The following is a 23,283-nucleotide window of genomic DNA, read 5'->3' on the forward strand; positions in this document are numbered from 1 at the left end:
GCTTAAAGGGGGACTCCAACCCTAGACATCTTGGATAGGGGATAAGATGTCTGATCGCGGGGGTCCCGCCGCTGGGGACCCCCGCAATATAGCATGTGGCACCCACCCATAGACTTGCATTGAGGGGACGGGGCATGATGTCACACGGGGGTGGAGTCGTGACTTCACAAACTTTTGTTCCCATGGTCGGGACCCAGACCCTCTAGCGCTTCTGGACAAGAAACAGGTGGGTGCCGCATGCTATATTGCGAGGGTCCCCAGCGGCGGGACCCCCGCGATCAGACATCTTATCCCCTATCCTTTGGATAGGGGATAAGATGTCTAGGGGTGGAGTACCCCTTTAAAGTGTCTATAACTATTTTATATATATGTTTTTTAGGAGTCACAATATATGATTGTGTTGTTTTGTAATTGTTATTTATATTTGAAAGATTTAGAGATTTAAATAATTGTTATGTGTTTGCTGTCTTGTATTATAAAACTAAATTGACACTTTTCAGCTGTTAACCACTTAAGGACTGAGCATTTTTCTGTTTTTGCACTTTCGTTTTCTCCTCCTTACCCTTAAAAAATCATAACCCTTTCAATTTTGCACCTAAAAATCCATATGATGGCTTAATTTTTGCGTCAGCAATTCTACTTTTTAATGACATCATTCATTTTACCCAAAAATCGACAGCGAAACAAAAAATAAATAAATCATTGTGCGATAAAATTGTAGAAAAAATGCCATTTTGTAACTTTTGGGGGCTTCCGTTTCTACGCAGTACATTTTTCGGTAAAAATGACCCATTATCTTTATTCTGAAGTTCCATTCGGTTTAAATGGTACCCTACATATATAGGTTTGATTTTGTCGTGTTTTGGAAAAAATCCTAACTACATGCAGGAAAATATATATGTTTAAAATTGCCATCTTCTGACACCTATAACATTTTTAATTTTTCGCGTATAGGGCGGTATGAGGGCTCATATTTTGCGCCGTGCTCTGAAGTTTTTAGCGATACCAATTTTATATTGATCGGAATTTTTGATCGCTTTTTATTCACTTTTTCATGATATAAAAAGTGACCAAAAATACGCTATTTTGGAATTTGGAATTTTTTTGGCGCGTACGCCATTGACCGTGCGGTTTAATTAACAATTTAGTTTTATAATTCGGACATTTCTGCAAGCGGCAATACCACATATTTTAATTTTTATTTACACTGTGGAAAAGGGGGGTGATTCAAACTTTTATTAGGGGTTAAATGATCTTTACTCACTTTTTTACCCGCTGTGCCCCCTCATTATAGTAAGCACCCTTATCATCTGTTGAGCAGTGATTAAAAAGTGTAATAGTTCATTTAAAAAAACATGCCCTTTGAAAAAGTTTGGGGGGTTCGGTGTTCCTAAACAAAGGGGAAAAAAATAAGAATTTTTGCACAGCACCAGCAGTACACAACAGTGCTGCAGCATAGAGTCGCTGTGTAATTAACCCAAAATTGCACAATCTAACAGACCATTAGGAATGTATTATACCGTCTACAGACTAGTATAACCACCAGACCATTTGTTGTAGAACAAAGAAGGCAGAAAAATGCAGTACAGTACGCTTAAAAAACATTTTGGAGTAAAACACCAGCTGGTGATTACTTTTGCTTGGACTTTCACAGTATCTAGACTGCCCTTGACAGATTAAAAAGTACAAAATAGTAGACTATTTAGATGTACGTATGGGGTATGCACTTATGAGGGCAGAAAAAATGTGCTATAGTACGCTAAATAAACTTATTGGAGTAAAACACCAGCCAGTGATTACTTTTGGCTTTCCTTTCACAGCGTATAGGCCCTTAACAGATTAACAGGTACAAATTAGTACACTACTTAGATGTAGGTATATGGTATGCCCTTATGAGGGCAGAAAAATGCACAACGGCATGCTTCAAAATTTTTTTGAGTAAAACACCAGTCGATTATTACTTTTGGCTGTCCTTTCACATTATATAGGCCCTTGACAGATTAACATGCACAAAATACTACACCACTTAGATGTAGGTATGTGGTATACACTTATGAGGGCAGAAAAATATGCTACAGTATGCTCTCTGAATTTTTGTAAAACACCAGCCGGTGATTACTTTTGCCTGGACTTTTACAGTATCTAGGCCCCTGACAGATTAACAGGTACAAAATAGTAACTGCTTAGATGTAGGTATGTGGTATGCACTTATAAGGGCAGAAAATGTGCTACAGTATGCTTAATAAACCTATTGGAGTACAACATCAGCCAGTGATTATTTTTGGCTGTCCTTTCACAGTATGTAGGCCCTTGACAGATTAACAGGCACAAAATAGTACACCACTTAGATCTTTGTATGTGGTATGCACTTATGAGGGCAGAAAAATGCGCTACTGTACGCTTACATTTTTTTTATTTTAGTAAAACACCAGCCGGTGATTACTTTTGCTTGGACTTTAACAGTATCTAGGCCCTTGACAGACCAACAGGTACAAAATAGTACACTACTTAGATGTAGGTATGTGGTATGCACTTATGAGGGCAGAAAAATGTGCTGCTGTACTCTTCAAAAATTATTTAAGTAAAACACCAGCCAGTGATTACTTTTGTCTGTCCTTTCACAGTATGTAGGCCATTGACAGATTAACACGCACAAAATAGTACACTACTTAGATGTAGGTATTTGGTATGCACTTATGAGGGCAGAAAAATAAGCTACTGTACGCTTAAAACATATTTTTTTTAGTAAAACACCAGCAGGTGATTACTTTAGCCTGGACTTTCACAGTATCTAGGCCCTTGACAGATTAACAGGTACAAAATAGTACACTACTTAGATGAATGTATGTGGTATGCACTTATGAGGGCAGAAAAATGCGGTACATTATGCTTAAAAAGAAACTTTTTGCAGCACAAAAAAGGTGTGTACTAAACACAAAATTGCACTCTGTCAAAGAATATTAGGAATGGACTGCTGGGTATTATACCGTCTACCGACTAGCATAACCAGCAGATAATTTGTTGTAGAACAAAGACACTGAAGAAGACTGAAAAATTCTTCCTGCCTCCTCTGCTAAGGTTTATGAAGTTGATGCAGCTTGTTGAAATGTATGAGGCAACGCACAGCTCTCTGCCCCTCTCTGTAGTACAATGCTGAAGCAAGTAACCGGGAGGTTAATGGCTGCAGTAAAAATCCTTTTTAGTGAAAAAACACTGCTCTCTGTCCACCAGAACACTGATGTGACTAGGATGTGAAATGCTGCTGGAATGAGCTTTTCTGTGTAACACACACACAGCGATGTCGGTCCTATCTCTATGCAGTGTAATGAATGATATGACGAGCCGCAAAATGGCTGCTGAATATATAGGGCTGTGACATCACAGGGGTGACTGGCTGCTGATATGCTGCATCCTGCATGTGATTCCGGGTAATCCCGCCTACTTCCCTTCCCACTTTGCCTTCCTGCCATCCCAGCGTTCCTTGCCCCATATACTGACATGTGGATCCGCCATTTTAGATGCCCTGAAGCCTGGACCGCAGAAAATGGAGTTTAATGAAGCGATTTGCGCAATAGATTCGCAGCAATATTCACATTCGCTCATCTCTTTTGGGGACCATAGACGTGTAAGTGTAAGTGGTGGCATTAGGTTAGGATATATTGAGTGTTTTCCGTCCCTTTACTCTAGGCATTCTTACTCCAGAGGTTGGGGTCACATGAATCAGATATGGATGGCATTACCTAGTAGTATGTTGTCACGTTGATGGTTTATAAAAAAAAATAATAATTAAAATCACTTAATAGCTCATGTGCATACTGTGCTTACCCATTTACTTCAAGAAATAGAAAAATTCTATGTGGATCATGTCTGGTATCTGTGTCAGGATTGTTTTTAGCTATTAGATACAAACAAGAATATTTCCATTCACTGAGAAAAATCAGATTCACATTCTTCATGTAGTGAACAAAATCAAAATGACCTTTTTAAGCCACTAATACCTAAATAAAATTCTACCAATAACCAGTCACACAAGTAGTAAAAGCTAGATAAGAGGGGTGCTCAGAAACTATACACATCCCTGTTTTAGGTAATGGAAAGAAAATGACATTTTACTGAACCAATCAATACATAAATAACATGTATGCATGTCATTGTGTTATTATTTGCTTGTCCACTTGCGTATACATGCAGAATAAAACTTCAATCTCAGCTATTCATGTAGGAAGCGGTAAGGTTGTTATATGAAGGTTTCAGAATACATTTACCTCCCTTACTTGGTGTTAATAACATAATACAAGGGCATTACTGTATCCAAGGTTATATCTAATCTCTTTGCAAAGTCACACAATAACTATATCGAAATAAACTATAACTTGCACATTTGCTGTTTGCACATCTGAAGGCCATAACATAGTGATGCATTATATTATACCCTACATTATAATATTAAAATGTTGAATGTCAGATATTGACCTTGATGGGAAAAGTATTATATGAGGTAAATGGGGGGTTGCAACATCACTGTCATGCCCCTCATGTTGTCACGCCCCTTGTGATGTCACACCACATCCCCTCAATGCAACTCTATTGGAGGGGGCATGGCTACCACACCCCTTCCTATAGACTTGCATTGAGGGGCTGTGGCATGACGTCACAACCTTCGCCACAGGCACCCAGCATTCTAAACAAACTCCCGCTGCTGCACAGAGATCGCGGGGGTCTCCTGCGATCAGACATCTTATCCCCTATCCTTTGGATAGGGGATAAGAGGTCTAGGGATGGAGTACCCCTTTAAGGTTCAATGGGGACTGCCTGTGAACAGCCATTTTTAGATCATGACTCTTTTCCCCTGATTACTCAGTTTTGTAGGGCAGCCAGCTCTAGGGAGAGTCCAGGTTGTTCCAATCGTCAAATAATTATGGAGGTCACTGTGCTCTTGGGAACTTTTAGTGCAGCAGAATTTTTTCTTTTTTGTTCCCTTCTCCAGATCTGTGCCTCTACACAATCCTGTTCCTGAGCTCTACTGATAGCATTTTCTTCCTCGTGGCTTGGCTTTTGTTTTGATATACATTGTCAGTTGTGAGACCTTAAATAGACAAGGGCTGTGTCTTTCCAAATTCTATCCAAAACGACAGAATTTACCATCAGTGACTCCAATCAATGTGTAGAAAGAGAAACAAGAGGCTCCCAGAGCTAAATTTTTAATGTCATAGTAAAGAGTCCAAATACTTATGATCATGTGTTATTTGTTTTGCAAACTTTTTTTTAATTCTATATGTTGATTATCATTACGGGGTGTTGAGTTTAGATTGATAGGGTAAATATAACAACATAACAAAATGTGAAAAAGTAAAAGGGTCTGAAAAGTTTCCGAATGCATTGAATTGCTTCTAAAAACTGAGGCTAGGGGTAGGATTTATCATTAAATCTCCCAAGATTTGATGACTTGTTCTTTGTATATAAGTGTGTGTAGTTTCTCATGGATATGTCATGGGTATATATCTGCTGCTTAGAATGATTCATTATATAGATAGATGAGTGAGTAATGAAATAGTAATAAAAATGAAACCATACAGGGCTCTAGGTGAATGAACTGTTTGTAGATCCCCATTGAAATTCACATTGAGTATTTGAATATTTTTTCTGTAGAAGACTAGAATATAGCGAGTTATCTCATCCAAAGTCAAAGCACAGCAGGGAGGTATGTTTTTGTTAGTTAATCTGTGTCCTATCTGTCCTTAACATAGTCAGGGAATTATGCAGGTTGTATTTGCACTTATTGTACTTAGAAGTAAAGGTGCACTTTTAAGTGGTCAGCCGTAGAAAAAAATTGAAGGTTATTCAATTTTAGATTAAAATTAAAAACCTATGAAAAGTTCATTTTTGGGGTCAATATGATTTTTATACTATTTTCAATTCCTTTTGCTAATCTTTGTGAGCAAATCAGGATCAAGAGAGAAAATGTATGAACAATGAATGGCTTCTGTCATACTGGAGAGTCGGCAATAAGTTCACATTCAATCATCTCTCCATGAACCATGATGTCTGTTAACTAAAGAACAAGTCAATTCACTGAAGAAAATCATTAGTGGTCTATATTAATACCTAGAGTGTTTTTATGGGTGTAACAAAAATGATGCTTTACAAACCACAATTTGTAGTTAAATTACAGGCAACTTAAAAATGTTCCTATGGGAAAAAATTTCAGATATTTTCCCAAATTTTCCAAGGTTGTTAATTTTTTTTTTTTTTTACCCCATATGGAATTATTGAAGTCCCCTCGAAGCCCCTCCCTTACGGTATGTTTACAAAATGGAATTTCCATGTGGAATTCCGCATTAGAATTCCGCACTGAGATTCCACAGCAGCAGCAATATCAATATGATATCAATGGGATTCTACTGTGCTGTGCACACAGTGAAATCCCAATTTTGGATTCTGCAGAAAGAATAGATATATATATTCTTTTTGCGGAGTCTACATGGAAAAGCATTGCCTTCTATGAGATGGCGTGTTTCCGAATTATCCTAGTGCCAACATGTTCTGCCTACACTCTGCTGTCAGGTGAATGTTGGCACGGAAATTGTGTGAACATAGTTTTAAAGTGTCCAAATTATAATAGAAACAACTTTCAGTGAAAAGTTTTAATTGGTAAGGATCTGAGATTTCAGACGCCCACTGATCTCTAGATAGAGCCAGAAGAAAGCCTGCAGTTATGCACTTCTTTCCCGTCTGTTTGCATCCTTTATCTCACTGCACAAGACAAGCGCCATTATAAATCTATGGAACTTGTCTTGCCACATAATGGTTTTATGTATCAAAACCATGCCACAGAAAAAAATAAAACCTGCCCGTAAAAGACCACCACTAATAATGCTGGGGTTACTGGTTGCACAACAGAAAATAACATTTAGATCATGAAACCAAAATAATAACAGTATTACAGTTCATTTGACTGTAAAAAACAAAGTCAAATTGGGGAGAAGTCGCAAGCAGATTGACGTTGCGTGCTTGTGTTAGGGTCACTGGTGGCAAATCATGCTATGTTGCATGTCCCACTACAACACCATTCACTAATATTATGTGCAAGATTGTAGTGCGACATTACGATTCTTGTAAGAAAAAATGGGGGGCTCACCTACTGAATAATAACAGGGGTGCTACTATCAGCTACTCAGCTATTAGGGTTCATTATATCACAAAGGAGAAAAAGAATTGCTGTAACAAAGTGCACATCTAAAAGGGATATCAGTAAACAATGGTATCTTTATTATGTAAACACATAAGGACATCTAAAAGCAATTGAAAGGCTCATAAGCGAGCACAGCACAAGTTGGGAAGGGGCCATGAACCCCCTGTCCTTAAATCCCGTCCTGCAATATATGATATATAATAAATAAGGCTGCTAATCCAAAAGGGCACAGTGCATACAATGAAAGAAATGATAAATGCCTAAAGTGCAGAGTGGAAACAATAACATTATAAAAGATATAGAAGCAATATGGAGGTAATGCAGGGTGGGACCACCAGGAACCCCATGCGTTCCGTCACTCTCAGATGACTTCCTCAGGGGTATTGCACTTTGTTACAGCAATTCTTTTTCTCATTTGTGATATATTACGATTCTTGTGTCATGTGACCAAGAATCGTTGTGTCGCACTACAAGCCCCAGCCTCAGAGTTTAGCTTTTGTTTTCTAAACTGTGCTGAAAAAAAATGTCTGCAGCTCTGTGATTGGTTGTCAGATTTGTGGGCCAGTTTTAATAAACAGGCTGCCATTTACGACAATATGTAAGACCTCTGAATCACATGCATGTAGGGCTGTTTGAATAAAAATATCAAATATCTAAGAACAAGACTGGTCGGGGTGGGGGGAACGCCCTGACGGCATGACGTGCTAGCCATCTCTCCGACCTCTCCTCCACACATCTCCCTCCGTCGGATCGATGGTTCCCTGGGACTTCTGGACGGGGTAGCTGCCCCGGTCCCTGGAGCGGGCTGCCCCGACCGTCCGTCGTGTCTGCCTTGGATTCTTCGGGCTGGACCTTTTGGGGATCCTGGAGTGCCCTGTGCTGCTGCAGACAGTGAGCTTGGACGCCGCCGGTGGTCTCGCGAGACCTGGTGGCGACACCTCGGAGAACGCTGGGACGTACGCCGGTCATGTAGGGAGATCGTCTCACGTGACCGTACTTGGCGTCCGGCGTGTGCGGGTTGCCGGGCCGGATCGGGTGCAGGCGGGGAGAGCTTCTGGAGCAAGGTAGGACCTCTTTGGACTGTGTTGTGTGCCGCCATATGTGCTCCTGCTCTCCCCCCCTCCTCTCTTTGCGGGACTGCCATTAGTCTACCGGCCGGACAGTCCTCCCTTTGATAGGCGGAATTAAAGGGTGCCGTCACTTGAGGTATGAGGATGGGGTATGGCAACCATGGATGTCTCTAGCAGTTGCTGGGGGGGTTCCCAGGTGGAAGCTCGGACCCCCCCCCCCTTTTATCCTCCCCCTCCCCCCCTTGTTGGTTTCTGGGGGGGGGGGGGGGTCAGTCCTGATGAAAGGCCCTCTATGTTGGCTCTGATGGAGGTCTAGGGTCTGAGGGGCCCCCTCTAGTCAGGGGGGGGGCGCCCCCAGTTTGGAGAAATGGAGAAAGATTAGTGTACCTTTGCTTTTATGAAGCCAATAGGTATCGCCCCCCCCCCCTTTTTGATACTGTGCTTGAGAAGCTTAAATACCCCTCCACTCTGTTTTCAGGCTGTTCTCAGGTTACACTTGTCCTTTAGAAGACCGTGGACTGTTCTGAACTTACTTCAGGATACGTGAGTGTATTTTTGTTATCTTAAAGCTCCGACTCGCTAAATAGCTGGGATGTGGAAGGTCTGAAGGGAACTATAAGGTACACTTAGAGTTGACTTTTGCCCCCCTCCTCTGATTGTGCTTTCCCCTTGTACTATCTGGTTTTATCTCAGCGTGGAGTGACTCTCTGAGATATGGCACCGAAAAGACACCCGAGTAATAGCCCCCTCAGGGATAAAGAAAAAGCAGGCACAGCCAAGTTGGATAAGTTGTGGCCTTCCCCAGCTGCTACTAGCAAAAATAAAGGTCCCTCTCCTTCTGCTAACAGGACGGGCTCAAGATCTGAGGTGCTGGCTCGGGAGGAGGAAGAGAGTGAGAGGGAGAAGCAGCATAATGAACAGATGTTACAGAACATTCTTGCAGAGTTACAGCATTGTAATCTCGGACTTAAAGACCTAGCCACTCAGCTGGGGTCTGTATCCACTGAGGTGTCATTTATCCGGGAGGACCTCAATAAAATCAGAGAGAGGGTGATGGCAATTGAAAAAGATGCTCCCGAAACTAAAATCAAAATTGATCTGGTTAAATCTACAACGGATAAACTTTGTGAGAAGAATAGCCTATTGAAAAAGAAATTAACTGATATGGAGGACAGAGCTAGACGCTCAAATATAAGACTGATTGGCCTCCCAGAGGGGGAGGAGGGGGATTCCCCTGTGGAATTTTACAAAGCATGGATCAGGAAAACTTTCAGTGATACTAAGTTCACTAATTTATTTAAAATAAAACGGGCCCACCGAGTCCCTGGGAAACAGCCCTCCCCGGGTTCCCCTCCCAGAACAATGCTAATGAAATTTTTGTTGTCTGAAGATAGGGATTCCTGGTTAAGACGGGCAAGATATTTGCCAGGGTTGATGTATAATAATTCTCGCATATCCCTCTATCCTGACTTCTCCAGGGAGACCCAACTGCCAAGGGCTTCTTTTAGAGAGGTCAGGAAGAGGTTACATCAGGCAAAAATAGGTTTCTCTATTCTTTTTCCTGCTAAATTGAGAGTAAATTATAAGGAGAAAGTGTCATTTTTTTCTGGATCCTAGGCAAGCTAATGAATGGCTAGAGTCTCAGGGGCTGTAATGATAAATATGTTAAATGAAATTATGTGTTCCATCGGGGGAGTGGAGTGTGGGGGGAGAGGTAGGAATGGGCGTTAGATAGAGAAACCTTATGCACTACAACATAGTAAGGTCAGTCAGGGGGGATGGGGGTAGGGGGGAGGTGAGGAAAGGGTATTTGGGGGGGGGATAGGGGAGGGAGGTTATGCTGCCGATGCAATTTTTTTTCTTTCCTCTGCTAGATGATTAGGATATTTTCCGGGAACTTAAGGGGAATTTCGAACAGGGTTAAGAGATACGCTATTTTTGATCAAATATCGTGCTCACTCCCGGCAGTCGTTGCCCTTCTTGAAACCCATCTGACCCACGAGACAAAGTGTAAAGCCTTTAGACGCTGGCCAGGTAAGGAATTTCATGCAGTGTTTTCAAATTACTCTGCTGGGGAATCAGTATATGTAACTGATTTTGGCTTTTTTGTATATTCCCCCGCCATTTTCACTGGAGGTTTTTTTTTTTTTGCTTTTGCCTTTTCTCCAGTCTAGGTCAGGCATCCCCCTGGTGGTTGCAGGGGACCTAAATGCAGTAGTTGATCCTGAAAGAGATAGGGTGGGTAGGACAGCTATTACAGTGAATAGGACGATGCTTAGTAAATTCTTGGAGGAAGTAGGTTGGTTGGACCTATGGAGGGCTCTGTATGGAGACTATACTAAATATACATGCTTTAGCACTTCCTACCATGCAGCTTTCCGTATTGATCTATTTATAGGTAACAGAGAGGTGAGAAGTATAGTCAAAAAGATCCTATGTTATCACTGTTCTATTTTTGATCTCTCCCCAATGGTGCTGTATCTGGAGACTGGGAGGGGAGGGGGAGCCTAGACTGCCTTTGAGAATCAATGCCCACTGGCTGACAGTCCTTGGGACGGATGAATTTTTGGAGGAAGAAATTAAGGCCTTTTGGCAAATAAATAAGAACTCGGCTGACATTGGAGTAGTTTGGGATGTGTTTAAAGCCTTTTTCAGAGGACTGGTGGTTTCTTAAATTAATTAGAAGAAAAAAAAATGTAGGAAGAGAGAGGAGGAGTTAATAAATTTAGTTAGGGAAGCAGAAAATGAATTCTCTATACTGAAAAATACCACTTACTTGAACAAAGTAAAGGAGGCCCAAGGGGACTTGGCTATGTGGCAAAGGGAGAAAGCACAGAATAAGTTATTCTTTTCGGGCCAAAGGTATTTTTGTGAGGGAAGGAAGCCAAATGCCATGTTGGCCCTTTTAATTAAATCTCAGGTCACTAGCCAGATTAGCGGATCTATTTATGACAACAATGGGGAACTGGTGAACGAGCCTGAGAAGGTAGTTGAGGTGTTCGAGCAGTTTTTTGATAAATTTTATGGCTCGGAAGTTCGAGTGGGGGAGTCTGACTGCAAGCGATTCCTTGAACAAACAAACTTACTTAGAATAACGCCACAGGAGAGTTTGGGATTGGACTAAGTTTGAGTGAGGTGAGAGAAGTGATTCTCGCTTCCCCAGTTAAATCAGCCCCGGGACCGGATGGGTTACCTTTTGGTATTTATAAAAAATGTGTTAATGTATTAGCTCCTATAATATAAGTTATAATTAATGAATCCTGTAAAGGGGGGGTCACTCCCCAAATCTATGTTAGAAGCTCACATTTTACTAATCCCAAAGAAGAACAAGTACCTGCTATCTGTCGAGTCATATAGACCAATATCCTTACTGAACTCTGATGCAAAGATCTTTGCTAAGATCCTGGCAAAGAGATTCAGTCGTGTTATTGGAAATCTGGTTAATAAGGATCAGACCAGATTAATTCCGCAGAGAAGTTTATTTACTAATATTCAAAGGACATTTGATAACTTTCAGAGGGGAGAGGGTAGGCTCCGCTCCATCCTGTCTTTAGATGCCACTAAGGCGTTTGACAGGGTGGAGTGGAGTTTCCTGTGGGAAGTACTGAGAGCAGTGGGGGTCGGAGAAAAATTTATAGCTTGGACTAAACTTCTATACTCACATCCGTCAGCTAAAATCATATGGGGTAAATGTCTTTCTAAAGGTTTTGTACTAGGTAGAGGGACTCAACAGGGCTGTCCCCTTTCGCCCCTCCTGTTTGCACTCTATATAGAGCCTCTGGCTAACCTGATTCGCTCGCATGGTTGAGGGATTTAGGATATACACTGAAGAACATAGACACTCTTTATACATGGACTATCTCCTTCTCTTCATTCAGGACCCGATGGCTGCCCTTCCAGAAATAATAGAAACCTTCTCAAATTTTGGTAAACATGCAGGACTGGAGATTAATTAGTTGAAATCATATATTATGCCTATTGGGTTCGGTCTGAAGGAAGGGGATGTACCACTTAGAATAGTGAAAGAGGAACAGAGTCTAGAATATTTGGGAGTTAAGATTACAACTAATCCGCAAAGATTTATGGAAGTTAATTTGAATCCTTTAGTAAAGAAAATTGAAAAAAAAAATGCATGTATGGTGGAAATTCCCTCTCTCTATGGCAGACAGGGTAGCCTTGATAAAAATGATAATCCTGCCCCAGCTTCTCTTTCTGTCAAACTCGGCCCCAGTTTGGATTCCAGAATTTTGGTTTGATCAGTTCCATAGGAAATTAAACCGCTTCATTTGGGGGAGGAAAAGGCAGAGACTGAAATATGAGGTTTTGTGTGCAAAATCGGGGGAGGGGAGCTGTGCGGCCCCGAACTTCAAACTTTATTATCTGGCCCGCATAGTTAAACTTATGTTGGATAAGGACAATAGGTCGTGCTTAAATGTCTGTAGTTTGATTAATCCATGGGGCGACTTTGGAATAATGGAGAGTTTAGAGGCAAAAGAAATTTATTCCTCTTTCTCATATGGGAGGATGATATCGAAGGGTTGGGTTTTACTTAAAAAAGTTATAGGGATTAAAGAGTGCACAGAGTTCACTCCTCTATGGTATAATCATAGTTTGGCAGAATTCATGATGATGGAAGATGCCAGATTCTGGATTAACCATGGAATTGAATATATTTCACAAATAATCGAAGGAGATAAGATGGTCACGTTTGATGCCTTAGTGGATAGATATGCACTAAATAGGAACCAATATTTTAGGTTCCTTCTACTGAATCACACTTTTCAGAGCACATAACACAAAAAGGATTTATTAATTCAGAGTCATGGTGTGTTAGAGTTAATAAAGAAGAACACGTATAGTGAGAAAATTATGGTTATAGTATATGGGTTATTATTAAGAGAAAGTAGGGAAAAAATAAATAAGAAATATAGGTCAATATGGGCAAAGTGGTTGGGAGAGATCTCAGAGTCTCAGTGGGATAATATCATGAGGAACGTCTCCAACATTTCTATTAATAATAATTTTTGTCTCACTCAATTTCGGATTGTATATAATACATATCTCTCCCCGAAACAACTGGCCAAGATGCGGCCCCAAGTAGGCGCAATGTGTCCTAGGTGTGCTATGAGTGAGGCGGATTTTTTACACATAATATGGAACTGTCGGAAAATAACCACTTATTGGGAAGAGGTTGGTCACCAAATTAATGTGAAATTGGGAATACAGATAGTGTTAGCAGGCAGATTGGTAATTCATGGAGAAGCAGCCCAAGGGGACAGGCATATGTTGCTTGTTGATAAGGTTTTGTTTTGCGCAAAATTGTTGATTCTGAGGGTATGGCTCTCAGATCGGGTTCCAAGCATAGTAGAATGGCTGAAGCTGGTGGATAAGATCAAAAAATATGAATATTTGAAGGCGCAAGCCTCACTCAAACAAATGCAGAGATTTAAAAAAATATGGGAGAATTGGTAATTTGTGTTTTTTTTTACTTTTTTTCTTTTTTTTTTTTTTTTGCATCGGCGGCTCGAGGGAGGGGGATGGGGGGGTTATTTGGAACGGTTTGTTAATCTCTTACCATATATCTGTTAACTGGATACAGGAAAAAGGGAGAGAGCAGAGCTTCCTCTAAGAGTAGTATGTATATACAGATGGGTACAGTAAGTGTAGATGTGCACACCGTGTGGGGTGACCGCTCACCTTGTGGGGTTGTGTGCCAGACACAACCACCATGAAGCACTTATCAGTGTTTTACGGAGCTGCCTCCCGGTAATCAGTAGGGGGTATCCCTTGCTGATCTAAAGCATCAAATGGACGGAAGAAAAAGCCGGGATCCGTTGGCGCATGCCGCAGTAATGCTCAGATGTCCAGTTTGGGTAAAGGGTTCTTTTATTTTGCCAGATTTTATCTCTCCCATCACAAAATAACGTCCGTTATTAATAACGGGCTGTGACAGGTTAAAGCAGGTAATGTAAAAATCCTACAGACTATAATGGGATTTTGTAACGGCCGTTTAATGGACGTTTTTAATGAATTTATTAATGGGTCATTATAACGGATCTTTAAAACTGAGGATTCTATAGTGTGAAAGCAGCCTAAGATGCAAACTCTGTACATACAATAGATGACAATCATCAAAGTACAGAAAATGTTTTCTGAAGGCATAAAAGCAGATGTCTAAACTAAGTTAGTTGGTCACAAGTAATAATTTTTTGTTTGGCATAATTGGTATTAATTCTTATAGGATCATTTTAAAGGGGTTTTCTGGTGAAAAACTATTTTTTTCATATCAACTGGCTCCAGTAAATTTAACAGATTTGTAAATTACTTATTTTAAAAAATCTTAATCCTACCAGTACATATCAGCTGCTTAAGCTGAGTTGTTCTTTTCTGTCTGACCCCAGTGCTCTCTGATGACACCTCTGTCTGTCTCAGGAACTGTCCAGAGTAGCAGCAAATCCCCATAGCAAACCTCTCCTGCTCTAGACAGTTCTTGAGACAGACAGAGGTGTCAGCAGAGAGCACTGTTGTCAGACAGAAAAGAACAACTCAACTTCAGCAGCTGATACCTACTGGTAGGATTAAGAGGATTAAGATTTTTTAATAAAAGTAATTTACAAATTTATTTAACTTGATATAAAAGTTGATATAAAAAATAGTTTTTCCCCGTAATACCCCTTTTAATGTCTGAGATCTGACCCCCATGCAAAATGCATCCATGTCATGCAGGATGTCTATACCTTATGCATTGGTGGTTGTAGAGATGTAGACTTTCTTTGCAGGAGAGGGGCATTTTTATTTTGTACTTTTCTAATTTATTTTCTAATTTTATATTCATTTTATTTTTTATATTATTACTGTATATTGTTTTCTACTAGTAAAGGGCAACTGAGAGCATATTATTTGTGTTTCCTGCTGTCCCCATATATAGATTACTGATAACAGTGATCAAATAGTAATAGCTTATAAGATTCCGGTTACCAGTGATTTAAATAGAAAAATATAGGTTGTGACTTCTCTGCATGCTTGCAAGCCTACTCTGCAGGAAGGACTCCCTATGATGTCATTATTGACATCTTGTGGTTCCCTTACAACCCCTGGAAGGTAGAAACAGCAAATTTTGCATTCACGAACACAGCACTTAATATGAGGGGCCTGATTATGGCTTTTTTTTACCTGTCACAATACAAGATCAGTCTTTCAGTGTGACGGCCCAGTCCTGTTGAATGCAGCCCTAACACAGTAAGTCAAGACAGGTCATGAATCATGAGACGTTGAGTAAGATAAGCAGGCTTTTCCTGTAGCTTTGTTATGAAAAGGCCAGTTAGCTAGGTAAGGGTAAGTCAAGAGTGGATGCCACAAACTGTGGTCAACCACGGTTTTAGGTCCGGTTGTAAAAGCGCATACGGCGCAAAAATGAGCCGACCGGACCGAACGTTTCACTCCGGTCGGCTCATTGAAATGAATGACATACGGGAGCGCATACGGTGACATACGGGAGCGCGAGCTTTTAGCTCCCCCCTGCCGTATGCGCTCCCGTATGGGAGAAAACGTAGTGTGAACCCAGCCTTAATTGAACAAAATAAAAAAAAAAAAAACACAAAAGGTTTTATTTTCATAACTGTCACTGTAAATGTTTACACCTAGACAAACACTAAAGATACATCTCAGGCAGTACATCCCCAGAGTATCGCTTAATCTCACACCATCTCAGGATATGTTGAGTTCACAAATAAGTTCAGAAAGGACACATGAGCTGCTCTGAACCTACTACTGGAATGTTTTTATATTTTAGATGCTAAATGAGAGAGCAGCAATACTATAAGTAGGCAGTGAGTAGTTTTGTGTATAAAAGAGAGAAAACACTATAGCAAAATTCACCCTATGGCTACAATTAGAGCCCTCCCTGGATTAAAGGGCACAGTGCTTGTTTCACCTTCCCCAAGACCTTTGGGTTAATTTTCCGCCACCTTGTTAGCTAACAATTTAGTTTCTATATAGGGGAAAATGCTGTTTTTTTCAGCGAGAGCTCTTGCAATCTAGTGGATCACAAAACTATTCATATATTACTTTTTTATTCTTAAAAACATGTCTTGGTCCTACTACGTGTGCCTTCACCTTGTCAAATTTCAGTAGGGCGTAATGGAGGCACAAGTCGTAGCAGGGAAATGTTGTTCTGTTATAACTTTTTTTTTTTTTAAAAAGAAAAAGGAATATATGAATAGCTTTTGGATCTGGTGAAATGCTTTCTACTTAGAGCAGCCATACTTAGCAGACAAACCAGCATTATTCTCTATTTGTGCCTTTCATTTATGTATATGTTCATGTTGCCATCTGGGAATGGGTAGTTGAGCTGGCACTGTTTATATTCTATGTACTGTTATTAGATTAGTAAGTGTTTGACTAAAAGGTGGAGGGCTCAGGTCTGATTAACCTGACTTTACTACCCCAGGGGCTGCCCCCAGTTTTTGATGTTTTAACTAATGCAAAAAGAAAAATAAACAATATCAATCAAGCTTGGGCTCTCTCCAAGGTCCATGGTAATCACCCAGTCTGCCTCAATGGTTTGTATGCCTTTGGTAGTGATGAGTCACAATGACTTATTCTGGTTTCTACAGCATTATCTACTTAGGCTTTACAAAGCTATCTCACCTGCTCATGCATAATTGACTTTTATATTGTTTTAAGCATATTACAAGACAAGATGTAACCACTGCAGGATAGGATGTTGTCAGTTATGTTGTAGGCTCAGATGAAGCACCAGAACTCAAAAGCATCCAGCTATGCCTCTGCATCTGAGGGAAATAGCACAGTCCGAATGAAATCTGCATCTGCATGTTTTTGCCTTTTTTTTTCCAAGAAGGCTCCTGTTGTGTAGGTAGAAAGGTTGAGATATAAGAGATAAGAATGATAGGCACTTTTCACAAAGAACATACAGCCACTGTATCTAAGTATACTGTATGTATGTACAATGAAACATCAGGCAAAATACATGAATATATTAGCTGTATATGTATTGAATTTTCTTGCACAAATGTCTATATTGTTAATTTCATATACAGTATATCACATAAGTGAGTACACTCCTGACATTATGGTAAATATTTAATCTATTATAGTGAAAACACTGAAGAAATGGCACTCTGCTACAATGTAGTGAGTGTACAGACCTGTATAACAGTGTTTCATGTTTTGTGTCCTAAAAATAACACACAGCCATTAATGTTGAAACCTTTTTAACAAAAGTAAGTACACCCCCGCCTCGACACCCCTGGAAATGTCTTAAGCCTCTTGGGCAAGGAGAGAGATTCACAGGTTGCCACTGGAGTCTTCTCCCACTCCCTCATGATGACATCTTAGAGCTGGTGAATGTTAGAGTTCTTGAGCTCCCCCACCTCCTATTTGAGGAAGTCCCATAGAAGTTCAATTGGGTTTAGGTCTAGAGACATGCTTGGCCAGTCCATCACCTACATCCTCAGCTTCTTTAGCAAGGCAATGGTCATTTTGGAGGTGTGTTTGGGGTCATTTTAATGTTGGAATACTGCCCTGTGGCTTATTTTTTAAAATGAGGGGATCATGCTCTGCTTCAGTATGTCAAAAAACATGTTGGCATTCATGGTTCCCTTAACCCCTTAAGAACTAGTTTTTTTTTCCGTTTTTGCATTTTCGTTCTTTGTTCCTTGCCTTTAAAAAATCATAACTCTTTCAATTTTGCACCTAAAAATCCATATGGTTGCTTATTTTTCGCGCCACCAATTCTACTTTGTAATGACATCAGTCATTTTGCCCAAAAATCTACGGAGAAACGGAAAAAAAATCATTGTGAGACAAAATAGGAAAAAAAAAACGCCGTTTTGTAACTTTTAGGGGCTTCCGTTTCTACGTAGTACATTTTTCGGTAAAAATGACACCTTATCTTTATTCTGTAGGTTCATTCGATTAAAATGATACCCTACTTATATAGGTTTGATTTTGTCGTACTTCTGGGAAAAAATCATAACTTCATGCAGGAAAATTAATACGTTTGAAATTGTCATCTTCTGACCCCTATAACTTTTTTATTTTTCTCTGTATGGAGCGGTTTGTTTATGTTTATTTTTATTTACATTTTGTTTGTTTTTTATGGGAAAAGGGGGGTGATTAAAACTTTTAATAGGGGAGGGGTTAAATGATCTTTATTCACTTTTTGTTTTCACTTTTTTTGCAGTGTTATAGCTCCCATAGGGACCTATAACACTGCACACACTGATCTATTACATTGATCACTGGTTTCTCATAGGAAACCAGTGATCGACGATTCTGCCGCTTGACTGCTCATGCCTGGATCTCAGGCACTGAGCAGTAATTCGGCGATCGGACAGCGAGGAGGCAGGTACGGACCCCCCAGCTGTCCTGTACGCTGTTCGGGATGCCGCAATTTTGCTGCGGCTATCCCGAACAGCCCACTGAGCTAACTGGCATGGTTTCACTTTCACTTTAGACGCGGTGTTCAACTTTGAACACCGCATCTAAAGGGTTAATAGTGTGCGGCACCGCGATCAATGCCGCGCACTATTAGCCATGGGTCCCGGCCGTTGTTAGAGGGTCCCGGCAGTTATAGATCGGGAGCGGACACATGGCATTCCAGTATGTCATGTGTCCTTAAGGGGTTAATGAATTGTAGCTCCCCAGTGCCAGCAGGCAGGCCTAGACCATGTCTGACTGTAAGCAAGACACATCTGTCTTTGTACTCCTCACCTGTTTGCTGCCACGCAGGCTTGACTCGATCTGAATCAATAAGTTTGTGATCGGGGCTCACACATTCGTGCTCGTAATAACAATGATATACTTGTTATGTACACATTATAACTTAACATATCGGTCTGAAATGTGCCCAATGACCGTGACGGAGGCCATGCCCTGTAGTGAATGAAATGGAGAAAAGAGAAGAGAAAAAGAGAGGGAGGGTTGGGAGGGGTCCGTAAAATGTCACGCACACCAGCCGATAAGAGGCAGGGGCAGTATGTACCCCCAGCCCCGCCCACAACTCCTGATGTGCCGCCTGATGTGTGAGGGGGTGGAGATGTTACCGCCCCTCTCACAAATACAGCCTAATTAGGCTTCACACTTGTGATAACATTGATATACTTGTTATGTACACATTATAACTTAACATATCGGCCTGAAATGTGCCCAATGACCATGACGGAGGCCACACCTTAAGAGGGCAAAAAGTCAATCTGGCAGGGAATTAAATGTTGTAATCAAGAACCAAAGCCCCTACCTTAGCGCACACCCAAGATAGCTCTGACATTAAGACAGGAAATGGGTTAAGCGAACTGACTGGCCCAGGAATTGATGCCTGGAATTGAAGAAATTGTGTTAGCCATGCCCCCTCTTAACCGAAACCAGAGTTGGCACTTGAGCAGGGTCAGGCTAAACCCAGGATGATATAAGAGCAAGAGTGAAACACTATGACCTGTCAGGCCTAATCCCATCATGTTCCTGCTAATGAGTGGCAAAAGAGAGACTGTTAGCTGGATAGGCATAACCATCACCACCCTACTGACCTTGGCGGTAACAGCCTGATTGCCTAAAGATAAACAATATCTCACTACCTTACCTGGGAACTAAGCCAATTCCAATGCCCCATTCCTGAATCCACTAGCCTCATAAATGGTGTCCCATTGTGAGTGACCCACCCTGTTGTTGCCATCATGTCAGTCAATTCCTACCCAATGTACCTGCAGACATTACCGCTCCATGTCTAAGCCATTGTGCCCTCAAGCAGGACCATTGTACATGATAATGCTGGTGAAGCAGGTGCTACTAGGGCCGTCGACCGTGTGACAGACTCTAGCTGGAAACATGTCTGTGACAACCTGTGTGGTATAACTCCCGGCAGAGGTGTTATCAAATGGAGACCCCATGTACGTGACAAGTTGTTTTTAATCTACGAAGTATCAGTGACCAGAAACCTGTGCTGCCTCTTCTTGCCAATGATAGGCATCCGGGATATCCGACCGACTATGCCGTGGTCTGTCGCTTTGAGACAGTGTCAGAGATGTAGACCTGCGTGAGCCTTACCCTGCAGATGTGGTAGGCCTAAAGGGTAACAAATGCCTATGTCGAAAAGTTATTGCTCTGAAAACATGTCAGTAACAATAACCTGTGTAGTGCCCCCCTGCAGACATGGCAGGTATTGCTGATAAACGACCACCTGTCGAAATGTCATTTCTCTGAAAAAACGTGTCAGTATCAATGACTTGTGTGGTACCTCCCCCTAAAGGTGTGGCAGGCAAAACGGGTGAACCGCCTATGTGTCGTAATGTTATGCTCTGAAGCCGTATCAGTAACCATTAGCTGCGTGGTACCTCCCCTGCAGATGTGGCAAGCATATCGGGTAAACAACCACCTGTGAATAGTGATGTTGTTGCTCTGAAGACGTGTCAGTAACAACCTGCTTGGTGCCTCCTCCTGCAGACGTGGCAGGCATAACAGGTGAACAACCACCTGTGTGACGTGATGTATTTGCTCTGAAGACGTATCAGTAACAACAATTGTGCCGTGCATCCACCTGCAGACGTGGCAGATATAAGGATATACAACCGCCTACGTGTTGTGATGTTGTTGCTCTGAAGACATGTCAGTAACAACAAATTGCCCAGTGCATCCCCCTGCAGACGTGGCAGATATAAGGGTATACAACTGCCTATGTGTCGTGATGTTGTTGCTCTGAAGACGTGTCAGTAACAATTGCGCAGTGCATCCCCCTGCAGACATGGCAAGTGTAACGGGTATACAACCGCGAACGCATGTGCCGCATAAACGCCACACGTGACCATGCCGCATGCTATGAATGAATGCACAGCGAGAGCGTATGACAAGTGTGAAAACCACGAGTGTATGACCAGTATTAAAGCTTATTGGCATGAGAACCGTAATCGATGCCATGAGCATGTGGGCAGTATAAATTACGTGAGCGCATGAAACAATGTGAGCACCATGAGTGTGTTAACAATGAATATCAGGAGCGACAGAACAGTATCAACGCCATGAAGGTGAAACCAGCAACGATGGCATGAGCATGGAAAACAGCATCAATGCGGAGAGCGTGTGAACCAGCATCAATTCCAAGAGCATATGAATCGCATCAATGCCATGTATGAAACAATATTGATGCCATACACATGTGAAACCATATCAAGCTGCAGCAAGAAACAGCATCACAGCCGGAGCATATGAACAGCATCGATGCTGTGCGTGTATGAAATAGCATCAATGCCATGAGCGTGTAACAGTATAAAGTTGTAAGCATATGAACCATATGAATGCCCCAGATGAATGTCATGAGCGTATGAACAATATGAATACCGTGAGTGTATGAGCAGCATGAAAGCCATGAGCATATGAGCAGTATCAACTTATGAGCGTATGACCATATGGAAATCGTGAGCGTGTATTGAAACAAAAATAAAAAACAAAACACAGTGTGGTGAAACAAAAATAAAAAACAAAACACAGTGTGGTGAAACAAAAATAAAAAACAAAACACAGTGTGGATACCAAGAACGTAACACGGTATACGAAGAGCGAATGCGAATGTAAATGCCATGGACATATGAAAAGCATGAATGCACTGAGTGTGTGAACAGTATAAAATACTGAGTATAATGGTATGAATACCGTGAGATTAACAGAATAACACCAGGCTCTTGCACAGTGTATCTCATGAGCGTATGGGCAGATAAATACTGTGAGCGTGTGTACGGTATGGATGCTTATGAGCATATTTCTTGAGTAAATATTGAGAGTGTGCAAACAGTCTGCCATCAGCGTGTGAAAAAATGACATGAGCGAAAAATGCCATGAGCATACGAACCATGAATGAAAAACAGTGAACATGCCCTAAAACGTGTAACCAGTGAAAGAGTTATGTGCGTATAAACAAAAACCCTGGTCGTAAGAAAGTATGAATGTCATGATCGTATGAACAATAAATATTGCGAGCATATGAAACCGTGTAAAAGCCATAAGCATATGAATGGTATGAAAAGTCATGAGCATATGGGCAGTGTAAATGCAGTGATCGTGTGAACAGCAAAATACTATGAGCTGATGACCATTAGTGTTGAGCGGCATAGGCCATATTCGAATTCGCGAATATTCGCGAATATATGGACGAATATTCGTCATATATTCGCGAATATTCGCATATTCGTTATATTCTCGCTTTATTTTCGCATATGCGAACATTCGCGTATGCGAAAATTAACATATGTGAATATTAGAATATATTCAAAATTAGCACACGCGAAAATTCGCGTATGTGAAAATTCGCATATGCGAAACTTCGCATATGCTAATTTTCGTATATGCGAATTTTCGCGCACGCCAGTCTCACACAGTAGTATTACAGCCTTCTTTACACCACACAAGCTGGAAGCAGAGAGGGGTGATCACTGTGATGTGTACTGTGAAAAAAAAAACAAAAAAAAAAAAAAACGAATATTCGTAATTACGAATATATAGCGCTATATTCGCGAAATTCGCGAATTCGCGAATATGCGATATTCGCAAATCATTTTCGAATTGCGAATATTCGTGAGCAACACTAATGACCATCAATGCTATGACCTAAAGCAATGGTGATGGAACAGTAAAACATGGTATGGACGTGGACGTGATGAAGTGATTATGACATAGCTGCCCCGGATGGAAGTGTAGCCGATGCTATAACTTGTTTACAAGTACTGTGACTGTGTGTACTGCCTGTAACTATAGTGACCGTGAGCACTGCAGCATACACACATGCATAGTAGATGAAACACTATGACTATATGTACTGTGAATAGTACAGACTGTGACATTGTGACTAAATGTTGTGACCAAGTGCCCAGTATGTGAACCAATGCAACCGTGTGAACTGTGTGCTCCATAGCTATGGCCCTGCATGAATCACAAACCGTATGCACTGTATGAAACCATGCCTGTACATTGTACCGTGTGTACTGCGACGGGGTACTGTATATAACCTAATGACAT

Source organism: Hyla sarda, chromosome 3 (genome assembly GCF_029499605.1).
Source record: "Hyla sarda isolate aHylSar1 chromosome 3, aHylSar1.hap1, whole genome shotgun sequence".
Lineage (NCBI taxonomy): Eukaryota > Metazoa > Chordata > Amphibia > Anura > Hylidae > Hyla > Hyla sarda.